The sequence below is a fragment of the Fukomys damarensis genome, unplaced genomic scaffold (genome assembly GCF_012274545.1).
Source record: "Fukomys damarensis isolate Sample0158 unplaced genomic scaffold, DMR_v1.0_HiC HiC_scaffold_5, whole genome shotgun sequence".
Taxonomy (NCBI): domain Eukaryota; kingdom Metazoa; phylum Chordata; class Mammalia; order Rodentia; family Bathyergidae; genus Fukomys; species Fukomys damarensis.
The window spans coordinates 75,682,403-75,708,752 of NW_022900917.1; the positions used below are offsets into that span (position 1 = coordinate 75,682,403).

A 26,350-nucleotide genomic window follows, 5' to 3' on the forward strand; every position below is an offset into this window, starting at 1 on the left:
ATGGTCCCAGTGCTGGTCACTATCTACTGGAGTTGGTATTCTCCTACCTTCTCTGTAATGCAGGGGCTGGGAGCCTGGAAACTACATTCCCCATTTGGATGGAGCAACAGGGAGAGGCAGGGACTTCCTCCTACCTGAGGTGACAGACTGCTGTGTGGCTGCCCAGAGAACTGAGTTCTGGCCTCCTCTTGGCTTTGGCCTGGGAAATAAAGGCACTGGGTGAGGGAAGCCAGGGGCTAGAGGTGTGTTGCTCTTGCCAGAGGGTCCTTGTCTCTACACTGGCTTTGTCTGGAGTCCCAGCAAGTCTTTTCCTCTTGTCCCTGTAGCCCAGGGTTGGAACCATTCCCAGTGTTTCCATACCGCAGGACTGTAGCGTGTCATGACTCTGCAAATAACCCTTCCACTAAGCTCTGCTCTGTTCCTCACCTCAGAGGCATTGATTGGCTGCATTCTGCCAGCAGGCTGGCCAGCCCAGGCGGTCCCTCAGTGCCATTTGTTACATAACTCCAAGGGCATTGTTGCTGGGTAGTTTGTTCAGTGCCCCGGAGGTGACACTCAGGCAGTCCTGCTCCCACCCCTCCAGGAACCAGGCTGCTGCCCCTTGGCCAGCCTATCCTGAGCCCCACCTTCCCTCCCACCTGGTATGGCCACTCTTTCTGGAATCCTGCCAAAGTGCACGCCAGCTGCTGCAGGCACCCACCTATCAGCAGGTACAGTTGCCCATGCTCACTGGCGTGGGCAGGCCCAGAGGCTCCCCTGTGCTATTCAGCATCCCTCCAGGGGTGATCCTCCCAGGATTCCTGGGAAAGGCCAACAACTCTCTCTCCAACATGGTTTTCCAGCAGAAACTGTAGCCAATGCAAGCAGGAGCCACAAGTACCTTGCCCTGGATGCTCTGGGGGCTGACTGACCACTCCTCTAGTCTGATCACTCCTTACTCCTGTGGCTTGATCACCCCGTACTTCTGAGCCCTCTCTACTGTGATCTACCCACCCATCCTCCTACTCGGCTACCAGAAGGATCATCAGTGTTTTCCCTCAGACAGAGGCTCACAGGACAGCCTTAACCAGAGCTGGCATCCAGTGGTCATATTCACCCCTCCCTCCCTTCCTACGCAGAATCTAGCTGTAGCCCCAACCACCTGCCTTCTTATCCCAGAACACTGCTACCATCTGACAAGCTCTCGAGGACCAGACAGGGTATGAAACATGAGGTCCAGATCCAATGGCAGAGGTAGTGCCACCATCCCATTTAATGATGAGGCAGCGTTGGAGGCCCAGGGGCTGCAGGATCTTACTGAGGAGCCTGTTTCTCAGGGTGACACTGTCTTTCCTCTCACCTGGGGACACAAGGACACCTGCGGTGCTGTGCTGAACCTGTCTGGTGCACACCTGTCTTCACTGTGAGATGGCAAAGCCATGGACTGGGCTAGAACGAGGACTTACCATGTGGTGGCTCATGTACATCCATCTGCCCCTGGGGGACGAGTGCCTCCCAGGAGGCCATGCTGATGGCCTCAGTGATTCAGAAGGAGCAGGTGAGTACAAGTGACAGGAAGGCTGTGTGGAGCAGGGGGTCCACGAGGAGGGCTTTTGGAGTAGAGGAGCTGTGGTCTGGATGGATGGGGAGGGTGGAGAGAAGTGGGGTGAGCCAGCCAGAGAATCACCTCCCAGAAAAGCACATGGTGTTGGGGAGGGGAGGGCAGGGAATGCCAGGGAAAGGGGAACCTTTCAGCATGGTTATAGAACACTGTCTAAGAGATGAACCTAGGGATCAAGGCAATAAGGAGTCACCAGCTGGTTTGGGAGCACAGATTTCAGTGCCTGCCGCAGCACAGAGACTTGACCAGAGAGGGGCACACCCAGCACCCTGTGGAAGTCTTCAGGGCACAGCTCTGTTTCCATCGAGATGAGAGGTGACTGAGCCTGGTATTTTGGTGCCCTCAGTCTCCCAACACACACCCAGCTCCCCCACATGTAAGAGGATCCAGCGCCCTGGGAGGACCTGTTGTGGTACTCACACACCCTCCTCCTCTGACCCTGGTACCTCCTTTTGCTCCCTCGCTGAGACGCAGGAGACAAAACAGATTCCCCTGAATCACAACGGCAGTTCAGAAAGGGGCACTGGACAATCGCCCCAGAGGAAAAGAATTAACCAGGATTAGGGTCACATGAGAAGGAGGCAGATAAGTTTTCATATTCTCAGCTTCAGAAAGGGAATTTAAATCCACAGATCTTCTTATGCATGTGGACTGAGGAGTGCTAAATTTGGAGTCTGAAGGCTTCCAGACAGCATCAGAGCACAAAACGTGGCCAGGAACTTAGGAAGTCAGACTGTGGATGTCCATGGTTACACCTGGCCCACAAAAGGAAGCGATTCCCTGCTTTAGGTGGTGTAGAAATCATAACAAAGGGAACCCACTGGGTGCTGTTAAGGGCCCAACCCTCCTGCATCTTAGCTTATGGGCTGCTTTGAAGGCTCTTGGTCCAACAGCTCTGAGCGGAGCAGCAAAGAGCTGACATGGCTGAATGGTTCCTTTCTCCCCAGTCTTGACTCCCAGGAAAATATCTCAGCTCCACTGATTTGCAGAGGCATCTGAGAGGCTCAAGAAGGGGCTGGGGACAACCCTCATGGTGCCCACAATGGAGGTACAGACTGCAGTAAAAATGCAGCTGCACACCTGGGGAGCTCCCAGCATGCTCCAGCAGGTGCGTGGCATGAACGTTCAGACACAGTGTGTTACGGTATCCAGTGGGATCTCGGGACGAGGTCGCCCCACCCTGCCATGCCCCTGAAAAAGGGTAGCCTTCGTCAGCCAGAACACTTGTCCAGCTCTGTGGCACACAGAGCCTCAGTCTGCTTCAGGTCCTCCCAAGCCTGGCATTCAGGAAGGAATGGAATCCTGGCTCCCTTAGCAAGTGGTGGTTGAGCAGCCACTAGGAGAACTGGAGATGGGGGTCCAAGCAGACAGCAAGGTGCAGAGGCCAGAACTGACTAGTATGCCGTGGGCGACATCTCCAGAGCCCGGCATAACAAGGGGACAGGAAGCTTAGAGCCACAGAAAGAGATCCTCGTGTGCTGTCCCCCATGTGCACCCAAGGCTGGTGAGTCCTGGAGTGCTGTGTACACACTTGCTGCAGGAGGGGCTCAGGCATTGATGCTCCACACTGTACCAGTGCCTGGCCACAGGTATCTGCTGCTACCAGGTTAGTGCAGCTTGAGCAGGGCACCAGGCCAGGTGCTTTCCTAAGGGGCTTCTTGGACCTGCACCACAGTGTTGCAGTGGGTGCTGCCTTCATCCTTTGCACCAGAGAAAGGGAGGCAGGGAGGCTGAGGCTGGGGGCTCATGGCCACATAGTGAATGATGGACCCCAGGTTCGAAGCCAGATGGGAAGCTGGTGCTGCACTGGATGTGTCTGCAACCAGCACTGTATGCTGGAGGGTTCTACCTTTTTGACTACGTAGGGATGACACCGGGGATGAGGAACACCCCAAGGGCTGTCCTCCTCTGCTGGATCCTGACAATCCTTCACTGCCACCTCCCCCTTGTAAGGTGAGGCTGTCTCAGGGTCTACCACTTACTAGACAAGGGGGTTCGGGCAGGTTCCAGGTCGTTCTCAGGTAGACTCAGGTGTAGATGCCATGTTCATGGCGGGGGAAAAGCAGTCAGGCTTGGCTTGACGGCCCCAGAAGTCAGCTGTGCGTGATCCCAACAAGCTGCCTGGCTCATCCCACCCTTCCAGGCAAAACAGAGGCAAGCACAACATGCCCCGCAGTGGCCCTGAGAGAGCAGAAGGCTCTCCTTCAGCCTTCACCTGTCTGACCCTTCTCTGGTAAGGAGCAACTGACACACGCAGCGAGGAGCACAGGACTCCTGTGGGCCTAGCAGGTTTATTCCTGCTCATTCACTGAAGATAGTAAAGCACTCATTTTACAGAAGTCCAGAAAGGCAAAGCCCTCAGCCCTGGGTGGCAACTGTTGCAAGCATGAAGCTAGAAGTGGCCCACACCGTGTGGCTCCAGAGCCCAGGCTTCTCATGCCCACGTCTGCTTCCCAGCTGAGCTGACTGGCAGCACTGCACCTGCAGAGCGTGGCCTGTGTGAGTTACTCCCGCAGCTCAGGACTTTCTACTCCTCCCAAAGTGAGCATCGGGCTACTCACCCCTGTCCAGCTGGGGAGGAGAGGGTGCCCTGAGCTGGCGGCTTGCTGCAGCCCTGGCGATGTGTGGTGACCCCAGGTGCAGGTGGAGGGAGTGGTCCAGTGCCAGCCGGGCTCAGCAGGCTGTCACGTGGGCCCTCCCTTGAATCTGGGAGTTCCCACCCTTCCCTGGCCGATGTGACTTTGGATCTGGAGGCGGGAGAACTAGACAACCTGTCCCTGGCTGCCCACCACGGGGCCCCCAGAATGGCCAGCACTACACTTTACAAACAGCTGGTTCTGCCCCATTTGCTTCAAAGCCTACAGGTGTCTTTTCCCTGCCCCGGGAACGTGGTCGGTAGAGGTGGGCTGCTGTGCTGGTGGCCACGGGTAACATCACGTCTGGCAGGTGGGAGTTCTGGGGATGTCCCGGTATGGAGGGACGTGCAGCACACTGCATAGGAAAGGGCCTTGAGTCCGGCTCTAAGACTCTGCCAGTTGGAGGCCTTGGGAGTCCTCATCCACCCTTTTCTCTGAGCAGCCTGACTTGGCTGTAGGGGCCAGGCATGTGTGTGAGGGGGTGTACGGTACACATGCTCTCCCTGGGTGTGCAGCTCTCCAAGGTGTGAGCGCAGCCAGCATCAGGCACCCATGTCAGCACCGAGCAGCCCTCCGTTTCTCTCTGCCTACTCTTTCAATCCTTTTCACTTTTCCTTCTCCCAGTGAGTGACTAACACCCTGCTTTATCTGGGGAGACTCTGGCAAGCAAATTCTGCACGCGTGTGTGTGTGCTGTGTAATTGACCTCATGCTAATTATTCTCAGTAAAGGAATAATCGAGCACCCAGATAGGATGAATTACTAGGATGAATGAACTTTCTCTTACTAATGCAATTAAAAAGCACAAGGTCTTCAGGCTCCGCTTACATCTATGATGGTGTCCACAATATGCCTGACAGCAGTGTTTTCCCTGTGTGACAGAAGCGACGCACAGGCTGGGAAAGAATCGGGGCCTCTGACAAACCGCGATCCGCAAGGCTTTCACTCCCTTCTGCCCACTCCGCTCAACCCCTGAACATACTGGCTGAGCTTCAATAGCCCCACACCTTTCAGAGTCTGCTCTGAGCTCAGCCTCCGGGCAAGGAAGGAGTGAGATCTCCTCTGCTGGATGACGCTACCTACTTTCGGCTCCAGGATGCTGTGTCGTGTGCCAGAACCCGTGAAATACTGGCAGACTGTTAGTAACCACAGGACATGGTCAGCTATCAGATTCATGAATCTCCTTCCTCCCACGCACTCTCTGCCCCCGTTCCCGCCTACCCAAAGGCTCCCATGGGTCTCTGCACTAAACTCACAGGCTGGCTGTGAGATCCTCTATGAACAGGTCCCTCACTATGGCCTGGGCCCCACATGCTAGGCCTTTTCTTCATGTGCTTTCTCAAGCCACACTGACCCCACCACCATCCTCCAAGTGCACCGAGCCCAGGAGCTGTGAGCAATGTGCCCCACCCAAGCTGCTCTGGCCACTGAGGCTACACCGCGCCCCACCCCAATTATGATGATCAGTCAGCTGGCCATCCTGGGAGAAACTCCCTGGGACCATGGAGTGCATTTCCCTCTGCATTTGCTCAACATGCTTCGAGCAGCCAATGTCAGGCAGGGACACCAAGAAGAAGGATTTACCATGCAGCTGAGCTTCTCTAGGTGTGGTGGTGCTGCACACCTGTAATCCCAGCACTCTGGGAGGCTGAGGCAGGAAGACTGAAAGATCAAGCCCAGCCTGGGCAATTTAGTGACTTCGTGAGATCTTGTCTCCAAATGAAAAATAGAAAAGATCTGAGAATGTAGCTCAGTGCAAGGACCTTGGGTTCAATCCCTAGTAGGGAAAAAAATAACTAAGAGCTTCTTGTTTGGCTCCAGGAATTCTCTTTGCAACCCTCAGGACTTTTAAGAGGGCCCACACACTTTCCTTAACAATCATCCAGGTGTGTGTATGGGGATATCCCTATCTCATAGAGGGGAAACTGAGGCTAAGAGAGGCCTGGTTGTAGTACACTGCCCAGCCTCACACTGAGCAAGCGTGAGCCCCAGGGCTCAGGTCCAGAGCTGTTCCTAGCACCTCCTATTGTCAGAACAGCACTCTGCCTCAGGACAGGCACCTGGATGTTGCCGCCATTAGTCCTGAGATAGGAGGCAATGTCTCTGTCTGGAACAGAAACCCTGGCAGCTTGCTGTGTGCTGCAGAGTGGCAGATCCCCAGGCTCGGGTTCCTGGTCTACTCCAAAACCTGTGGCTTGTGCTGGCATCACTGTGACCTCTTCTGGCCCCAGAGGACCCAGGGGTAGAGGGAGCAGCTCAGGCTTTTTGTTGCATGGAGAATAATAAAGTCCCTGGCCTAGGATCCAGGAGTCTCCTGCCCTCCACAGCTTTGAATGATTGGCTTTTAAGTGGGATAAAATCAAATCCTGAGCTGTACACTGCTGCGTATTTCCCAGGGATTTTATTATCGGAGCAATCACCCCTACAGACGATGGCACTTCTGTTTTGTGCCCTCGCTGGGCTGTGAACTTTGTGACTTAGCCCACCTGTCCCAGGAGTGCTGCCCTGGCTGGCTTCCAGCCCCTTCCTTCTTCCCAGCATTCTAGGTGAGGTGGATGCAGTGTATGGAACAGACCAGGAGAAGAACAGACCAGGAGAAAATGGAAGGAAAGAGGTTAGCTTGAGTTAGTAAACACATGAAACTAATTAAATGAGGGCAGAAATTGAAGAAAACAGACAAGACGGAGAAGTGAAAGTTTCTGAACATTTACATGTGCATGGGTGTGCGCAGGAGGGAGGGACTGAGCCAAGAGCTCACTGGACTTCAGCCAATGCAGCCCCAACTGGCCTGAAGGGCACGGACTGGGTCTTATTAGTGCTGTCTGTACTCCCAGTACTGGGCCCTTGCCCCTGCCTGTCCTGGGGGCCTGTCTAAAACTGGATGGACAGACAGGTGGCCAACATGATGCCCACCGAACAGAGTTGTGGGGCGACCCCTGCCCCTGGGGGGCGGGTAGGCAGGACTGGGCTCTTGTGTCTCCCAAGCTGCACTTCTGCCGCATTCCTTAAGAGGAACTGCAGGCACTCTCAGGCCTGTACCCAGGCAGAATTGCTTTCTGATGATTATTTTTCCAGCTGAATAAGATTCAGTTAATGGAAGATTTAATAAGTTCTTCTGGGGCCTGCAGGAGAAAGAAGCCATTCTGCTGCTCCTGGAAATGAGTTTCTGGGTCTGCATCCACAGGTCTGGGTAGAGGAGGTAGCCAGTGTTCTGGCCTGGGGTACCCAGGCAGGATGGCCAAGGTAGCACCTCTTCTGTAGGCTCTCTTTGTTAAGAGACAGAGTCAGGCCAGTCAAGGGGAGCTGGCCCCATGCTGGCTGCTGCCTCCCTTGAAGGAAAGTTTGTTGTGTTTCAGGAGCACAGAGGACTCTGTTTTTCTGCTTCATCTTCTGAGGCATGAGGGAATGGATAGGACCCACCAGGGCGTGCTCGGACATCCCTTCAGGAAGGCACAGCCCAGGGCTGCCCAGCAGGAGCCCAACAGGTGTCACAGCACCACATCACCGTGGTCACCATGAGACTGATGGTGGGGGTGACTCTGGGGCAGTGGGGAGGCTGAGCTTGAGACAGAGCACTACTGGCCTGTGAAGTCCTACCTGGGCCCACCTGCCCTCTGGGCCTCCCTCCTGAGCTCCACAGTCCGGGTTCATTTCTCACTGTTTCTGACATTTTGGAGTCTAGGCTCCTGCTCTGCTTGGAAAAATGAACTTGTAATAGCAGATGACAGTGTGCTGAAAATTCAGCAGCCAGGACATCTGGAGATCAATGCAAGGCCAGGGTATGAAGCTATTTCAAATTTCACTGGAGAAGCACATACAGAAGATTAAAGCCAGTCATTTTCTGTTAGAAACACATCTTTCCTTTGCCCTATTTGGTTGTCTGATTTTCTTTTTTCCTGTATAACCTCTATCCCTGCCTACAAGCACCACAGGGATAACAGGTAGAAGGAAACACAGGAGAAGCAGCTCTGTTGGTGGGAGAATGGGGAGGATAAATGCACAGAATCAAGTTCAAAGAACACAGTGGATGGCGCTCCGAGTCTATCCCCTCCTCAAGGCCTTGGCACACACTGTCTCCTTGAGTGAGACTCGCCTTACTTACCCACCACCTTCGTGGCACTCATACCTTTGCTGCACTGACCTCCCTAGCAAGGCCTGCCCTGGCCACCCTCCAGCAGCATTGCTGTCACTCTACCTTGCTCTATGACATTTCCCTTCACAGCCTGTCGTGCTTGTCCCCCAAAGTCTCATGTGTTCCTAGATGGGTCTGCGGATGAGTTTAGAGCTAAGTGTGAGGCTGGGAGGTGAAGCCCAGGGAGAGGACGTGGGTCACTGGGGCTGTGGCCTGGAAGCATCAGTCTCCCTCCCTCCTCTCTTCACTACTTGCTGCTTCCTGCCTGCCTTGCCATGATCTGCTTCTCCTTTGCCATGCTGCCCTGCTTTGGAATTAGCTGACTATGGACAGACCGGAACCTCTACAAACTGGGAGCCCAAATAAACTTCACTTTCTTTGAGTTGTGGGTGTCAGCGACCAGGAAAGGAGAGAAGAAACAGCTTTAAGCATGAAATGACACTCAATCGCAAATGGAGCTGCGTGTGGATCTGCCTCCCGTTTCCAAGAGGGCAGGGAGCTCATCTGCCTGCTCTGCTTGCTCTCCCCATGCTGAGAACAGTGATAAAGCCCTCCACAAATATTTGCAGAGGGGACAGAGAATTGTGACACAGTGAGGCCTCCAGAGCCCAGGGGGCAAAGGTTCCCTGTGGTTTGTGCATCCCAGCAGGAGGGAGGCTTGGTCATTCCTGGGCCTCAGGTGGAAGTGGGTGATCACAAAGGGGACCTCAAATCAGCCAGGCACAGGGAGCAGGCAGAGCAGGGGCTCTGATCCTGGCCTTTGCGTTAGGAATTTCCTGTCTCAGCACCCCAGCTGAGCAGCAGAGCTGCTGTCCTAAGGAGGGAGGCAGAACTCAGCCTACACACTTCCTCTCATTTTTGTAAAAACAACTGAACCCAAAATACTACAGATGCCACTGTGTAACTGCTCACTGGGCCGCTCTGCAGCTGGAGCAGGATATGAGCCAAGTGGCATGGCAGGGAGGCTACACCGCGTCCCCTGTCCCCAGAGCTCTGGTTCTTAGGACCCTGTGGAGGCCTTGGGCTTTCATCAGCCAGGAGGCTCATTCCTGAAGCCTGGGTGCTGGGCTCTGGGTCTGTGCTGGTCTGCACCCACAGGGAGCAGGGCTGTTTCCATCAGCCACTGTCCCCTTCCCTGATCTCTTCCCCCAGGCCCATGTCTGTGGAAATAGGAATCGGCAGGAGACTATCAAAACATAAAACTGGCACAAACCTCCCCAAGACAGCTCACACCCGTGGTGCAAGAGGACAGTCACAGACAACACACAGTTTCAGGCAGAGGATTAAGGTGATTCAAAGTCGTTTCTAGAGTCAGAGAGCTGAGTGCAAATCCCACCTCTGCTCCTTACCTACTTTGTGACCTCATTGGGACTCCTCAACCTCTCTGAGCCTCAGTTTCTTTATCTGAAAGACAGGAAGAAATGTTCAGATGTACTCCTGGGAGATAGTATGAAGCTCTAACAAGAGAGCTTCTGCAGCGGGCTCAGCTCAGAACTGCAGGGTATTACCTCAGTGCGAAGCTGCTGTACCTCGTCAAGCCACTCGGTGTGGGAAGAGAATGCACAGTTAACTAAAGGGCACCGGATGTGAGTGAGGGCGCCTGCACGTTCAAACTTCCTGCCCCAAACTCCAAAACGAAGACTCTGCACACGGATCTCTAAGACCACTTCCTGTTCTGAAATGCTGAATTTGGAGGGCCTGCCCTGAAGACCTGCAAAACTCCGGGCAGTGGAAGAGGTAAGTCAAAGCTGTCCTGGGAGGAGGAATACACAGAAACAGGAAAGGGAACCCCTTTCTGGGACCTGCCACACACAAAGCCAACTTCCCACTGGCCCACCCAGGAACAGCCTAGAGCCAGCCAGGCAGAGGAGGAAGGCAGGTCTGAGAGGCAGAGAAGCTGGCCTGGCTGAGTGTGGGGGTGGGTGGGAGGATGAGGTCAGAGATCAGAGGCCAGAGCTGGCCTGGAGCTGGATCCCAGGTCAAAGACTCATCTATCTGCCGGCAGAGGCACCCGCTACAGGTCACAGATAACATCCAGGTGAAGCAGGCATGGACTCTGACTCTAGAATATTATTTCAACAGGCAGAAAACAAGCAACTGGGCATTTTGTGGAGAGAGGGTATCTTAGGTACTTTTCATTCATTGCTGAAACAAAATACCCAACACCCAAAGTTAAAGGGGGAAACGTTTATTTAGCTCACACTTTGTGGAGGTTTCAGTCCATAATCGGGCGGCTCCAAGGCTGGGTGGCCAGGCAGACAGGCAGAAGGTAGCAAAACAGTATCTTTTTGTCCCTGTTCTCTTATTCAGGTTACTTAGGACAGGCAGCACACACCCCCATAATCCTAGTGCCCTTGAGACTAGCACTGCACCATGAATCAGTTCCAGCTTCGCACACTCCAGATCCAGCCACCTCTGAAAAAGCCCTACCTATGACTGCATGAGGCTTTGGGAGACAAGTAGACACACCATGAACAGAAAGAATGTGAATCTGAGAGTCTGGGAGGTGGTATCACTGTCATATTGGCTTCTGTCCTAAACACTAAGGAGAGCAGAGAGCTCATTCAACAACCTCAACAGAAGGTAGCGATACTGCCTGTGGGCTTGTGGCAGCTGTGGTCACCGCTCCTGCCACCTGTGAGGTGTGTGTGGTGCGTTCTCCCTGGGGAAATGGGGTGCAGAGAGCTTTCTGAAGGTCGGACTGGTAGATTTCTGCCGCTCCCTCTCCCCACTGCCTGTGGCTGTGAACCTGAGTCAGCTGTAGCCTGTGGCCATAATGGATAACGGAGCCCTAGCACATTCCTGTGACGTGTGTGGCTAGCCCACCCGGGTCCAAGTCCCAGCTCTGGCACTCAGTGAGCCCCTCACCTTGTCGTGCACCAGCTTCCTTGTTTGTAAAGGAGCTATGGTAACGCCTACTTCCTAGGGATGCAGAGCCAACTCGGAAGGCCAAGGTAACTGTAGTGCTTAAGTGGGTTGGACACGCAGTCAATGCTCTCTAAGGCTTAACCCACCATCGCCACCATCACTATCTTCATTATCATCAATGATCAGCGCCGTCCCCACCATCCTCACTACCATCGTCACTTCTACCCCCACCATCACCACCACCATCTACTCTGGGCCAGGTGTCCACATCTCCCGAGAGGGGCCCTGGAGCCCATTTCCCAGAGGAGGAAGCTGAGGCTGAGAGGGTCAGAACACTCTGGGGCAGTCATCACAGCAGCAGGAAATCAGCTCTGAGCAGGGGAGAGGCCAAGAACTCCCCATGATGCTCAACCCAACCCTCGTGTGGTGGCCACACCAAGTGGGGGGCTCAGAAAGGCCAGCTGCCCCCCACAGATCTCTCCCTCTCCAGCTGATGGAGCTCTGCTAAGCAAACAGCCTCAGAATTCCCTCCCACACAGAGCCCCGTGTGGGAACAGGAACACGCGTGAGGATGGCAAAGTCAGCGCAGGTTTCCAGCACGGCCATGGAATCCCAGAGCCACTGGAGCTGGGTGCTTCTGTGTCTGCGGTGGCTACCAAAGTTCAAGGAAACACGCAGGCTCACTCACGGCCAAGACCCCAACACCGCTGCAGACACAGGTGGAGAGATGCCCAGCCATCCCAGCCCTCCCACGATGGCTGTGGGAGGGGTCTGGGGTGACACTGTCACCTTGGGCTTCACAGGAGCACGTGTGTCAATATCTCTGAGCTGCCCCTGCTCTGCACAGTGCCCAGCTGCTCTGGAAGGGGCGGAGGGCCAGAGAACACGAAGACTGCGGAGATTCTGCTGGTAAAGCAACCTCTGTGTCAGTGTGACAGATCCCACTAGCCTGGGACAACGATGGCAGGGAGCACAGCCCGGGGATCCACCAGTGCTGCTTGGCTCCTGCTCACTGCCCCATGCCTCACTGTACGGCTCAAAACTTTCTTTTCCCAGGACCTAGTGTGTGCAGGAGTTGAGATGGACTTCAGAGGATACAAAGACAAGCCCATTGAGGCCATACCCACGCAGCTGGCCAATCAGCGAAAGGCAAGACATCAGGCACTAAGGGCAGCCCAGCTTTCCTGGGAGGCCAGATGCTGTCTTTAGGGATTCCCCATTTCAGTCAAGACGACACTTTAAGGGAAGAGGACCTGCCGTGCGCTGACCTGGCCTTCTCCCTTGTGTAAGGGCCTCACCCCAAGGTGGCTGTGTTTGGAGGCAGGGCCTTTCAGAAGATAATGAGGTGAAATGAGTCTCAATGCCAGGGCTGACTCCAGTGAATGGAGTCCTTGTAAAAGAGGGCCCTTGATGGCACAGAGAAGAAAAAGGCCTGTGAGGACGAAGTAGGGAAAGGCGTGCTGGAAAGAGCTCTCGCCCTCTGACAACATTAGCCTCCAGAAGGGCAGGAAAATAAAGTTGTTTGGTTAGCACCCCCCAGCGGTGGTGTTCTGCTATGGCAGCCCCAGTCAACAGACCCAGGGCTGAAAGCAGCCTCTCCACTTTCCAGGCAGAGAAACCGAGGCCCAGGCTGGTGAAACAATTGCTGAGTCCAGATAGCTACTGAGCCGTAGAGCCTGGGTCAGCCACCCATACCACCCAGAAAATGACTGGCCATGGCCATGGCCTCTCCTTGTGGGAGGACATTACTTCCCTACCCTGCTGAGGTCAGACCTGGCCATGCTACTTGCTCTGGCCAAGAAAATGTGAGCAGTCAGATGAGTGCCCAGGCTCGTGACTGCATGACCCTTCAGGTCAGGCCCAAGCCCTGGGGAGCAACTGTCCTGATCCTGGACCTGCAGCTGAGAAAATCCACACTGCAGTGACAAATCCCAGCCGGCCTGCAGTGACCCACAGCTCGTTAACCTGGAATGTGAACCAGATTTGCTACAAGTCATCGATCTCTGAGGATTGTTTGTTACACAGCAAAGCTGACAACTACAGGGCTCCTCTTGCAAATGCTGGCTCTCTAAAAACTGAATTAGGTGGTCAGAATATCTTCCTGCTAACTGAGGCTTTGCATTTAAAAACTGAGTGGCCACGAAGAGGCCACTTTAGTTTTCTGAGCCTTCAGATCCTGATCTGCAAAATGGGAATGGTAGCCTGCATCCGGAGACTGCTGCGAAGCTTCAGCAAGAGATGGAAAATTTTTGGCACGATTCCTGATGCGCAAGAGGAACTCTGTATGGGTAGCAGTTAGGATGGCAGTGTGATGTGTGAGGGCTGAGGGTGGGCAGGGCTGGACTGAGGTCAAACGCTGCTTTTGTGGCACATCCTCACAACAGGTGCTCCCTTGGGCACACAGCACAGGGTCTGCACTGCTGTAGGCCAGGGGCAGGAAGTAGGCTGGGGAGGAGCAGGAAGGAGAGGCAATGAGTTGTGCAGGGAAGGCTGGGCTTCCATGAACAGAATGGAAGGTAGGGCAGGAAGGTACATGGGGGGTCGCACTCCTCTCCCCATCCACCAGTCCCAGTCCCAGTTCTTAGAGGGGAAACTGAGGCCTGGGAAAGCGGGGGTGTCTTCCCCAAGATCACACAGCTGGACAGTCTCAGACCTTGGGCCAGAATCCCAGCCCCTTGAGGCCAGTCTGGGCATCATTCCACCACCACCTGCTCACTTAGCAGGAAATGAGGCTCATCTTTTTGTTGGATTGGAAGCCAGTGATGTCAAATTTCACCACCCCTGTGGGTGGATTTGCCAGATCTTTGTATAATTCAACAGGCTTTTCTTTCAATCACCTCAGAACATCTCTCCTCCTTTCCAGGAAGAATTGAACATCTTCAGGCATTTTCTGGGTCTCAGTAGGGAGTGGGTGGCAAGCTGGGAAGTCTCAGGCACAAATAAGTGGGAACTGGCAGCCCCTGGCTGGTATCTTTGCTCCTTCTTTATTGTGTCTCCCCCAAGCCCTGTGACGGGCAACTTTGGCGGAATACGGCCACAGGAAGCCCTGAGCTCTGCCCTCAAGGTCCAGGATGCCACAGAATGAGACAGCATGCTCTGTGGTAGAGAAGAGGCTGGGCCCGGTGGGCTTGAGGGAGAGGGAGAGGCTAGCAGGGCCAGAGAAAATGAGAAACACGGGGCAAGGCAGGGAAGCAGAGATGAGGGAGTAAGGTGGACAACCAATCTGGGCACTGCTTTGACTTCTGTCTTGGAAAAAGGCAGCTGGTAATGGGTAGCAGAAGCCATGCCTGGAAAGGTTGTCGGGTGGTGAAGAAGTAAGCCTTCAGTTTCTCATCTGAAAAATGGGAAAACTGAAGCTAATGGCACAGACTACAGGGCACAGTGAATTAACACAGAGCAGACATCTCAGAACAGGCATGGTAGGCACTGGGGCTGAGCTGGCCCAGCATCTGCCACTGCGGAGAAGCAGTCTTAGGAGCAGAAGTGCTGGTGGTGGCCTCACCCTGGACTCTCCTCCCTGGAATGTGTACAGCAGCTGTGCACAAGCCAGCATCTCCCTTATAGGTGGCTCAGGCTTGCTGACAGTCTGCCACAATTCTCCTTCGAGAGGACAGGCTGTGTGAGCCTGCCTGCAGCCCGAATCAAACAATCCCATGGGATTCTGGGGACCTTGGCCAGACCCCAGCCAAGGAAATGAAAACCTGTAACCTCCTTTCCAGCAAAGCTGACTCCAGGGGTCAGCAGGAGTAATTTGCTACCTGAGGCAGTCAGGCACCTGCTTCTTGATTACCAACCCCTGCTTCTCTGTGCCACTCAAGTTTCCTGCTTGTCCTTTGCGCCAGCCAGGAGGCCAAACAGGAGCTGCTTCTGCTAGGAGGGGACCACTCCCCCCTCATGCCCAGACAGCAGGCTGAGGGACACAGGGCTATGTGAAGCCCTGCACCTCAACGGGGAATCAGCCCATGATCCAGACTGTGCTCCAGGCGTTCAGGCTGAAGGTCAATCCCAGCTGGGAACAGGAGCTGTCCCTCTTTCCCCAGTCCTTCTCTTGAAACATGTCCAGGGGCACAAAACCCCTGCCCCAAGCTCTGGAGAGGACCTGTGGCCCCTGCTCGAGGGTGGTCTGAGCAGGAACCATCAGCAAGAGAGAAACTTACAAGTAGAGACCTCAATCGACAGCAAGATCTCCGCAAATAACTGGTCCCGACTCTTGGCTTCCCAAAGGGAAACCAGAATCCTCTGGTCATTCAGTACAAAATCAGTAGGCCCCCAATACATGCCAGCGTCCATGTTTTGGATGCTGATGGTACCACAGTGAACAAGATAAAGTCCTTTCTTTGGAAGCTTATAAATTAAAACAGAGCAGTTGATAGTAAACACTTTTTGCAGAAATCCCTACAGGACTTGGGAGGCAAGCAGAAAGCATGCAAGCAGGATGCTCCAGCTGCCTGCTGTGCTGTGTGCAGTAAGGTCCTTTGTCTCTGATCCAGGAAGCTCTATCTTCTGCAGCATCTGCCAGCAGGCGAATTTGTTAGCTTGCAAGTAAGAGCTTTCAGTTCTTTAAAACTACCAGCCTCTAGCCTCGTGCAGCTATTTCCAATTAAAAGTTAAACTTAAAATACAGCTCCTCAGTGGCACCAGGTAAATTTCAGATGCTCAGTAGCCTCACGGGGTTAGTGGCTACTGGAGCGGATGGACAATGCAGATATAAAACTATCGGCTTACTGAGGAGTTCCATCTAAGAGCTCGGGTCTGGGAGGTAGGAGGACAAGATTCAGGGTCTGATGACATAAAAGCAATACCCCTGCTTCTGCCCTTTGAGTGCTGGTATTACAGGTATGCACCGCAGTACCTGGTCCTAGGTGCAATTCTTGTTCTAGAAGCTGCTGCATGTGTGATTTTGAGGGGGTGACTTGCCCCTCTCTGAGCTCCATTTGCCCACTTTTTAGGTGAGAACAAAAGGCCCAGCCACTTGGGGTTTGTGAGAATAAGACAGGGCAGGGCCTGGGAGAAGTCTGAGTTCTGTCCTGCCTGAGAGTGGGGGCAGGCAGAGAGCAGGGCTCCTTGGAGGGGGAACAGGCTGCCTGGGGCAGGGAGGGCTGGAGTGTCCAGCCAGTGGGTGAGCAGAGCATCGAGAGGAGCAGGCCTGAGAGGAGAGGCACACCCAGGAAGGACAGTCTCCTCCACCTGCCGGCACTGGTCCCAGCCTCTGGTGACACTGCCCTGAGGGCACGCCTGTCCTCCAGGCTGTGGCCCTCTTTCCTGGTGAATGTCTCAGTGCCAAAGGTGAAGCCTCATGAATAGAGCTGCCACAGCCTCTCCAATACCAGCTCCGCCTCACAAGGGCTTTGCTGGGCAGAAGGAGAAAGTGCTGAAGCCAGAGGAATGGGGCTGGCCCATCACCCCTTCATCTCCTGTGACCAGAAGGTGGGCAGCAGGTGGAAGCTGAGCTTTCAGAGACACTTGCTCCTCCCTGAAAGTAGATCTGCTGTGACTCACTGCAACCACACTGCATCCCACGGACCCTCGGGGGCCTTAGAGTGAAACCACCAGTGGCTGCGATAGCACGGCCTGCGTGACTCCTGCACCAGGTCTGTTCTGAGCCCTCGGACAGCTACTGTGAGCAGGCAACAGCTGGGGACTCAGGAAACCCACCCGTGGGGAAGACAGAGACAGAGGGACACAGTGGGAGATGGCCAACCGCCACCTTTTTCCTAAGTCCTCATGCAAATAGCCAGTGACCTTTCCAAATGGGATTCTGAGTGATAAGCAGAAGCGCCTGCAGCCACAGCAGACAGAGGGCAAGGAACCAAAAACCTTGCCATTTTCTCTCTTTAAATCTCCAGTGTTATTACCCTGCAGATGAATTAAATCCTTTCTAAACACTTGCACATTTTGGAAGTAAATACTCATTTTGGGGGGTTTAAAAGATCCACAAACACATTTTGAAAATTCGTATCAAGCCAAAGATTGCTAAGAACAGAAAAACATGGTTATCAGGGACTGGGGGCTTCAACTAGCAGTGTTTGAGGGGCAGAAGAGAGGCATTAAGGCCGCAGTCCTTGGGAAAGGGAGTGAGGGCAGTGAACTGGGCAGGCCTGTGTAATAGCGGAGGAGTGAATGGGTTTACCGAACACTTGCTGTGTTACGGCCCCGTGCACACAGGAGCTAACTCTAACTGCCCATTGTGTGCCATCTCTATCCATCCAGTCTTCTAAACTTCTGCCACCTGTATTTAAGCAGGCACAGAGAGGTAGAGTCACTTGTCCCTGGTCACACAGCTCACTGCCAACAATGTAGTGCTGAATCCAGGTTACCAGGCTCTGGAGCCGACAGTGACACGGGATCCTGAGTGGCCTCCTGTTTTGGTCTGTCCAGCCCCCAGACCTGTTTCTCCAGGCCAGCTGGACAAGAGGAGTCCAGAGAATCAAGTACCTCTCCCCACCCATCCAGTGCAAAACCAGCCAGTGTTTGAGTTTATGATTAAAATTCAGAATGGAAAGTTATCTTACAAGTACTGGGTAAGAACAGCTTTGAAACTGGATCAGAAGAAAGGGGAGAGGAGCCTCTTCTGCCCAGTGGAAAATTCATGTGATTCTTGAAGGTCAGGCCAGACAGCCCTGTCCATGAAGGTCCAGACTCTGCAGGGAGAGGGTAGGGGCGCCTGGTGGCTTCCAGGGTGGGGGGCTGGGGACTTCCCTTGGGGCCACACTTGGGCTGCCAAGGATCAGAGATCTGGCTGCCTCAGTAGGCCCAGCATACTCTGAGAACACAGAATCTAGGTGCTGTGACTGCAAAGTCAAAGTCAGGGGGAGGTATGAGGTGAGGGACATCTGCAGCCCGACCTCCAGCTGCTCAGCTTGGACCCAGGCCCAGGGATCTCAGTCTTGGCTGTCTCTGGCTTTTCCTCCCCCCCGCCACCGTCCTCCTGGGAACTTGGGACCCACCAGACACAGGCCTTGGCCTTGCCCCAAACCATCCGCCAGGGGCTTGTCACTGGATTCCTTCTGAGTACATTTTTCTCTTTCATATTTTTTTCCTTTATTTTTCATTTAATTTTGGGGTTGAGAAGGCCTCCTTTTATATATTCCTAAAGTTACAAAAACAGAAAACACTGAATAAATAGAAAGAAGCTCTATGGCTGAGGTTGGCAAACTAGAACCAGCAGGCTGGTTGCCTGATTGTGTTAATAAAGTTTTATCGGAACACAGTCACACACAGTGAGTTTCATATAGTCTATGTCATCTTTCTTCTCACTAAGGTGCAGTTGAGGGTTCATAGAAGGGAAATGCTGGCTCTCAAAGCCTGAAAATATTTGTCATGTGTCTCTTCAAGAAAAAGGCTGCAGGAGCTGGATGTGGTGGCACATGCCTATAGTGTCAGCACTGTGGGAAGGTGAGGCAAAAAGTTTGAGTCCAGCTCGGGCAACTTAGCAATTTAATGAGACCCTGTCTCAAAATTAAAAAAAAATTTTTTTTAGAAGAACCAGAGATGTAGCTCATAATCCCTATTACTTCAAGAAAGAGAGAAAAAGAAAGAAAACAAAGGCGGGGGGAAAGGAAGGGAGAAAGATAGGTAGGGAGGAAGAGAAGATGAAAGAAAAGTTGATTCCTGCTGTAGGAATTATATGCACAATGACAGTGGAAAATAATGGTAAAGCAGGAAGCACACGTGTAGCTCACGTCAGGAACCTGCCTAGCAGACAAGAGCTCTTACAAAAATAACAATCACAAACACATACAGTGAATTTAAAAGATGGGCGTGAAAAGGCAAATCAACCCAGAAGGAATACCAGTGACCAATAAACTATAAAGAACATCTTGGTTTCACTAATATTCAAAACAACACAGGCAACTGAGTCACTTATTCCACACGCAAGCATCTAAGACGGACACCACCCACCTCCCTGGGGAGCGCACAGCACGTCCCGGGGAACGTGGGACCGACCGGGCTCCTCTCAGTCTCAGGTCAGAGACAGGAAGCTCACTGTGGGAACCTGGGGCCAGCACGCAGTCCCTGCGGAGAGTCCACAGGTCAGGTCGCACAGAAGCCGGAGGATGAGGGCGGCCTGTGGCCGGTCCACATCCACTCTCCCTTCTGACAGCCTCCTGGCCTCTTTCTGGAAGGTTCCCTGCTGCACCGCTGCCCTGACACCCTCGCTGTCTTCCAGCAGCAGACTCAATTCACTCCCATTCTCCCCCTGACTTGACTTCTGAGCAGATGCACCAGGCTGTAGGGAATGGGGGCTTGCGTTCCTGGAGCACTGGGTGGGCAGGTGGGGGCCAGAGGTCTGGCCTTCACTTCAGTCCAGTGGGGATGCACCACTTCCTCAAAAGATGGAAGCAACCTGCTCATTTCCATGTTGGCCCTGGAGGACCCAAGTCCCACCAGAGAGGACCATCTCCCCTTCACTTCAGGGCCCAGGTGACCGGCCTCGCCCCTCCTGGACGACTTCTGGAATGACTTCCCTCTTCCACACAGTTCCTCTGTTTCCTGGACCCTCTGCTCTCCGCACTGTCCTGACCTCAGTGGGAGGGGACATCTCAGGGGTGAGGTCCTGGACACCATCCTTGGGGAGGCCTCCGGCCCTGAGGTGCTGGGCCACTGGCTCTGTGAGGCTGAGTCAGATGGAGGAGGCTGCAGCTCACATGTTCAGAGGCAGAGCTCTGGGAATATGAGGGGTGCATGGGGGGCACTATACTCACCAGGGGATTAACCCAGGGACAGGTTCGGGTCGGGGCTTGATGTGCTGTTAGGAGGGCAGTCCCTGGGGAAGTCACCAGTGGGGTGCATCTCCCCCAACTCCCCTCCCTTCTCTCTGCTTCCCAGATAGCATAGGGTGGACAGCTTTCCTCTGCCACGCATTCCTACCAGGCTGTTTTCGCCTGGAGCTGGGCAGAAATGAACTAAATCCTCTAAAATCCATAAGCCAAAATGAACCTTTTCACCTTCAGGTTGTACATGTATGGTGTTTGTCCCAACAACAAGGAAGTAAAACAGGACCCTCTCTGCTGGGCCTGATCACCTGTACACATATTAGTTCGGTCTCTCCCTCCCCCAACTCCTTCAGTCATGACAGCCCCGCGTCTGCTCCCACTTGATCTCTAAGTCGTTCCTACTCCAGGGCCTTTGCATTGGCTGAACTTCCTGGCTCCTTCCTATCACTCTGTTCCCATCCCAGCTCAGGCATCACTGTTCAGGGAGGAGGACTCTAAGGCCAAACGCAGTCTGCAGTTTGCTAATCTTTCCCTTGACAATTCAGGCCCATCCATTGTGAGCGTCTCGATGTTCACATTAGCTCTGGTGCCAGCAGGGCTGCAATTACTCCAACAGCCCAGCCCGGAGCCAGAGGCAGGACAATATCTGTCCCTTCTCTGGCTGAGATTTTTCAGGTGGACCCTGTGAGAGCACCTGGCCGCAGGCTGGTGAGCGGCCTCTGATGGGTCTGCAGCCCCCAGGTGGAAGGGCCCCCCAGAAAGAGGCCAGAGCTGCCATCGGCACTTTCAGGAGCAAATACATCAGTGCTACACTCACCACCTTCCCTGGGCAGAATCAGCCCCTGGCAGCTTCCTGCCCACTGGCCAGAGAGCCATTTCCTGCTGGTTGATGGCAAGCCCGAATTTGCCCTGTGCCAAGCTCGTCAGGCTTTTATTGCAACCATCACAGGGTCATTTCTGGCAAGGCAGGGGCTGGACGGTCTCAGGGGCGAGAGCTCAACAGCACCAGCCCTGCTCTGGACTGTGCTCTCATAAGCTGTGTGATGCTGAGCAGGTGCCTTTCCTTCTCCTGGCTTCAGTCCCTGCCTTGGGAAGAGGCGGTGGTGTGTTCAGCACACATGGACCAAGATGCACTGGACTCGTGGTTTGTGCCCAGCACATTCAGTAACTCCCTGAAGACTTCTAGCAAGACTAAATTCTAAGCTTCAGTTTCCCAACTTGTTAATGATTGGGCTGAATCAGAGCATGTCTGACTGTACTGTAAGGCAGCAAAGTCAACTCTGAGTCAGCTATGACACCGAGAACAACTAGAACATTTCACGTAACAATCCAGGCTGTGGGCTTCCTTGGGCAAAGGAAGGGCAATTGGGAGCCCTGGGCTTACAATGCTGAGGCTGAGTGCTGCCACTACTTCGGAGGCCAGGGGTCCGTTCTGGGGTTCACCTCAGGCCCCCTGCCTCAACAGTGCCCTACTGTCCCTCCCAGACCTCTGCACCCACTCCTACCAGATGTGATCAGATGTGTCTCCCCAGATCTCCAGACACAGAGGTCTGCCATCCCCCAACCAGGGGAGGGCCAAGGACTCTAGGACCTGTGGCACTGCCAGAATCCCAGTGCCTGATCAATGGGAAGAGGATCATCAGAGCCAAGTATAGTGGACACATCTTATAATCCCAGCACTCAGAAGACTGAGGCAGGGTGACCGATGCAAGTTCGAGGCCAGCTTGGGCTACACAGTGAGTTTAAAGCCAGTCTGTACTACACAGTGAGACCTTGCCCCCGACACACACACCAAAAAAGAAAAGAGGATCAAAACGATCATCACAGAAGGCACCAAGCAGCCACTAGGCTGCCTCAGAGCTCCCTGCTGGTGTCACCACAGCTCCCTATAATTACCTGCTGTGGGGAATAAAGGCTCCATTTAGAAACCTTACCAATCCTGGAAAGGAGAACTTTCCCCTGGCAATTTCCCCATCACTCAATTTCAGGGTTGCAAGGGACTTTTAGAAAGGCATCCAGACCCACCGCCATCTGGATCAGGAGCTTGCTTGCCCAGGGCTCACTCTCTTCAGGTCTCTCTGCTGGCCCAGTCCCTCTGGAGGCTAGGAATACGATGATGCAGCCGCAGCTACCGGGGGCCTCAGCCTTGGAGGCTGGGCAGGGAAACACAGTGACCACAGAGGCCTGTAAAGACTACTGCACCCCAGAACTGCCTGCCATCTACTAGCAGGCCCCATCCAACCCTGCTCACAAGTCTGACTCAGGTCTCCCATGATGACTGCACAGGTGCCAGGCCATGATCCCTCCACACACAGAGGCAGTAAGCCTAGGGATTAAGCTCAGAGACTTCACAACTGCTGAATCCTCTCTGGACACTCTTAGGTAAGTCACGTAACTCTGTGTGTCTTCCCTTTTAGCATTTAGTCAATGCTAAATCCAGCAGCTGGCTCAAAGGGCAGGGTGCTGTGAGGAAGGGCCAGAAGTGCATGCTGAGCACCTAGAAGGGTCTTACGCAGGTGGAGGAAGGCGGTGGAGATCAGGAAAGCATGGTCAGTTACTCTGGGTCACAGGTACGGCTTTGACCCAGGGACTTCTCTTGATGTCTGCAGGGATCAGCACTGTCCTTAGGTGACAAATGGATGACTGCTCACAAAACATCTGCTGAGCTGTTTGCAGAGCGCGTGTGTGTCTCAGGAAGTACACACGGCATATTCTCCATCATCCTGGGAGACAGGCAAGGATGGCCAGATGGGTAGCACCTCCAGCTGTGCAGATAGGAAGTGGATACAGGAAGTGGCAGAAGCCACGAATGCCGTCTGTGGGGCCTGGTGTCTGGGGGGAAGTGGGGGGCATAGATGTGGTCTTGGGTAGGAAACATCACCTTGAAGGCTTCCAGCAACATTGGGTGTGCAGCCTGCTGGTCTCAACAGTGCTCTGCCTCAGGTTAGGAGCACAGAAAAGAAGCATCCCAGAGGTTTCAGGGATCTAGGCCTGAGGGACAGGCTAGAAAAGGGCACTCCTGCCAGGGTCCTCAGGGCAGCCCTGGATGCTAGCAGATAAACTGGCTGCTGTCCGTGGTAGGCCGGAGCACACACCAGGGGCCCAGGAGGCATTTTCCAGATGCAAAAGAAACACCTTGCTCATTCAGCCTCACCCACGTTCATTCCACATGGCAAGGGAACGACTCCAAGTCTCTGATTCCTCTTCAGGGATGAAGGACAACCAAATAAATGTGCAACTCCTCACCCCCAACCACGCTCCCACGGGATCTCTTCCTGTTTCCCTTCATGCTCCTTAATTTGACTGACGCATGCTTTGATCCACACTATCCAGAAGCAGATACCAAGGCTCCCAGGGCAGGCAGGATGGCAAGTGCTGCAGCTGGGACTTGAATCCAGCCTTGGTTCTTGCTCTTTGATTCCAGAGCCAAAGCCCGACTGCTTGTGCCCATGCTTCACTCTGCCATCCCAAGGCCAGGCTGCAGCAGGGGCACCAGGCTCTCCTCGGGTTGCACAGGTCCAGGGCCCAGAGCTGTGGTGACCATCTGCTGATGCCGACTCCTACTCTCCCCTCTCCCCTTTCATTTGCCACCTGAATCTCACCTGATGCTGGGTCCTCTGTTGGTGTCTTTGTGCCGTGTTGGTCAGAGCTGCGCCCATGGCCACTGCATGAGCTGTCCTGGAGCTTGTTAGAAATGTACCTTCTTTAGGCCAGCCCCAAAGCTTCTGGATCAGACACTGGGACAGGAGAGAGGGAGCACAATCTGGGCCTTCACAACCCTCAGGAAATTCTAAACAGGCCTCTGTCTGAGAAGCCCTGGATCTGATGATAGATGGACAAATATTTACTCTTGCCTTGACTTGGAAGTGAGAGTGTATTTCTTCACCTCAGTGGTGCTAAACTTGGTCACGTGACTTGCTTTGGCCAACAGAAGGCGGGAAAAAGTGCCAGGGTGACATCCACAGTGGTGACCTCAAGGGGCTTGCATGCCTGTCCCTCTAAAAGCATCCAGCCCATTCACAAGAAAAACACCCTTCAGGTAGCCTGGGATGGTGCAGTCTAGGCCAGCTCGAATCACAGGCTAAACCAGAACCACCATGCAACGCACAGACCCATGGACTCAAATGGATGCTCTTCTGCCATCTTGTGAGTGGTTGTTACACACACAGCAGACACTGACTGATACACCCTCTCTCCTCCACCATGTCCATATATTGCTTTGGCTGACCTCTCAGCTCTAGCAAGGTGTCTGTAGACAATAATACACTACCTCTTATAAGGCTTTTAATGAGGATTGCACAAATTATCTTCAAGCTAATTTTCCCAATGAAAATCTAAAGTGGAGAGATTTAAAGCTGGTTCAATGTCACTGTGACAATAAATGGGGGCGCTAGGACACAGATTCAGTCTTCCAGACAGAGCTCTTAACAACCAAGGGACACCATTAACATTGTGCAAGTAAGTGGATCTCAGCAGTATACCCAACCACCTGCCATGAGGGTGGCCTTGAGTTGGAAGGTGGACCCAGGCTCTGGGCAGCCTGCACTTTAGCAAACTCTGCAGCAAGGACACCTTTCTGCAACACAGTCTCTGGATGTGAGGGACCTTCAAACTCTGTGTCCACTCTGCCCTTGCACTTTCCCTAGCCAGGGCCTGCAGATTACTCTAGATCAAGAACAGAGCAAGTGGAAAGAGGTGAGAACCCACAGTTTGCTAAACAGCCACAGCCATCAAATGCATGTGCAGGACTTCTGGTGTGGTTGGTCTAAGCATGTAGGGAACTTCGGTCAGCCCAGGTCTCCCTTCCACCCAGGCATCTGTCATCATGGGAGCTGATGGCTGTGGGCCCCTGAGGTATCATCACAGGTCAGAGACAAGCAGGGTGGGTGGATGCTGGGACTTTCGAGCAATAGAGAAATCACTGGGAAACCTGCAGTTACAGGGAAGGGTGGAAGAGTTAGCTCCAGAGCTCCAAGCACCGGGCAGATTCCCAAGCTCAGAAGGCTGTGCAGGATGCTGTCAGAGCAGCCACCTGGCAGAGGTAGCTGTGGACAGTTTCCAGATTGGGGTGGTGTCTGAGGAACACAGCCGTGTCCTGGTGCAGAGTGGGCGAGGGAGCCACAGGAGAGAACAAGACAGCAGGGACGGGGAAACAATTGCTGGGGGCCCCGAGTTCTGCAATGGCTGCACATGGTGATGGCTTGGCTCTCGGGAAAGCTCAGGCAGGCCTGTATCCCCAGGCGCCAAGGAGGAAGCAGAGAGGTAAAGGGGAGTCTTTGTCTCTGTTTGCCTCCTGGTGCCATGCCAAAGACCAGGCTGGGTTTGTGGAAAAAGCACTGAATTAGGGATCACATGGCCCAGCTTCAACTCCTGCCTCAGTGATGCTGTGGGAACTTGAGTACATCACAGCCTACTCTATGCACCAGCATCCTCCTGTGGAGAAGGGCATGGAGGTAGCAGGGTGAGATAGACCCGTCCTACTTCACTTACACCTCTGAATCTCTTCCTCGCACGTCAGCTTGGCCTGGTGGTCATGAGCTAGGACCCCAGAGTCAGTGTGCCAGGTTCAGATCCCAGCTTCCCCCTGAGCTGCGCTGTGTCTCAGGCCTGTCACTTTTCTGTGACTTAGTTTCTCCTGCCTACAATGAGGATAATATCTGGCACAATTCAATGAGATGGTGCGTGTGGTGGCCTTGGAACAGCACACGCCCTGGTGCTGCAGAAGCCATTAGGGCAAGACTTGCTGGCCACGTGGAGCTCAGGCTGGCCCCAGGCCAGGACATCTTGGCCCTGGCATTCTCACAACTCAGTGCCTCCTGCCCAGAGCACCCGTCATGGCTTCTCGGAGAAGCTAATCCACATGGGCCCGGGACATGGCTGACGGCTTAGCAAGCTATGACGGCTGCCAGGAAGGTGGCATTTCCAGATGTCAGAGGCTGCAGGGCACTGCCATGCGGCCCCCCGAGGGGACCTCTGGTCCCCAACAGAGCTCATAAAATCACTCCAGAAATGGGCCACTTGGACAAAGAGATAACAGTAACCTCCTGGGCCCACCCCTGCATTTTGTGCTGGAAGTGGGAAGGGCAGGGCCATGTCTGGGTCACCAGACTGGGCACCCACAGCTGGCCACTCCTGATGCAGTCAGGCTCTGTGTTGGGTACACAGCATGCACTGCTGACCGAGACAGTACACTGAAGACCTCTGAGCAGGGAGGTGGACGCAGCAGTTAGGAGAGTGAGCACACAGGGCTGTGTGAGCTGGCTCCCCACACAGGTGGCAGGCTCTGAGTCTCAAGCCCCATGTGTGGGATCTGGGAGCTGACCTTCCTGTTTTTATGAAAAGATTGGTGTTTTGGGAACAGTCACACCTGTTTGTTTATATGTTGCTATGGTTACTTT

The 26,350-nt window shown here is 53.9% G+C and overlaps 1 protein-coding gene across 10 annotated transcripts in view; it reads right to left on the reverse strand.

The window, feature by feature from the left end:
* Nucleotides 1-26,350, reverse strand: part of St3gal1 (ST3 beta-galactoside alpha-2,3-sialyltransferase 1) — a 74,582-nt gene that overhangs the window by 15,525 nt on the left and 32,707 nt on the right. The window contains exons 1-3 of one of the 10 annotated variants that reach the window (XM_010629597.3): nt 9,876-10,511; nt 9,721-9,771; nt 135-199 (exon numbers count right to left, since the gene is read on the reverse strand). The exons of 1 other annotated variant lie outside the window; for it this stretch is intronic. The gene's annotated coding sequence lies outside the window, so the exon portion shown is untranslated. Of the gene's footprint in view, nt 1-134; nt 200-1,445; nt 1,904-4,161; nt 4,452-9,716; nt 9,772-9,875; nt 10,512-26,350 lie in introns of those variants that run through there. 8 more of the 10 variants (XM_010629596.3, XM_010629600.2, XM_010629598.3 and 5 more) reach the window with 8 other exon arrangements.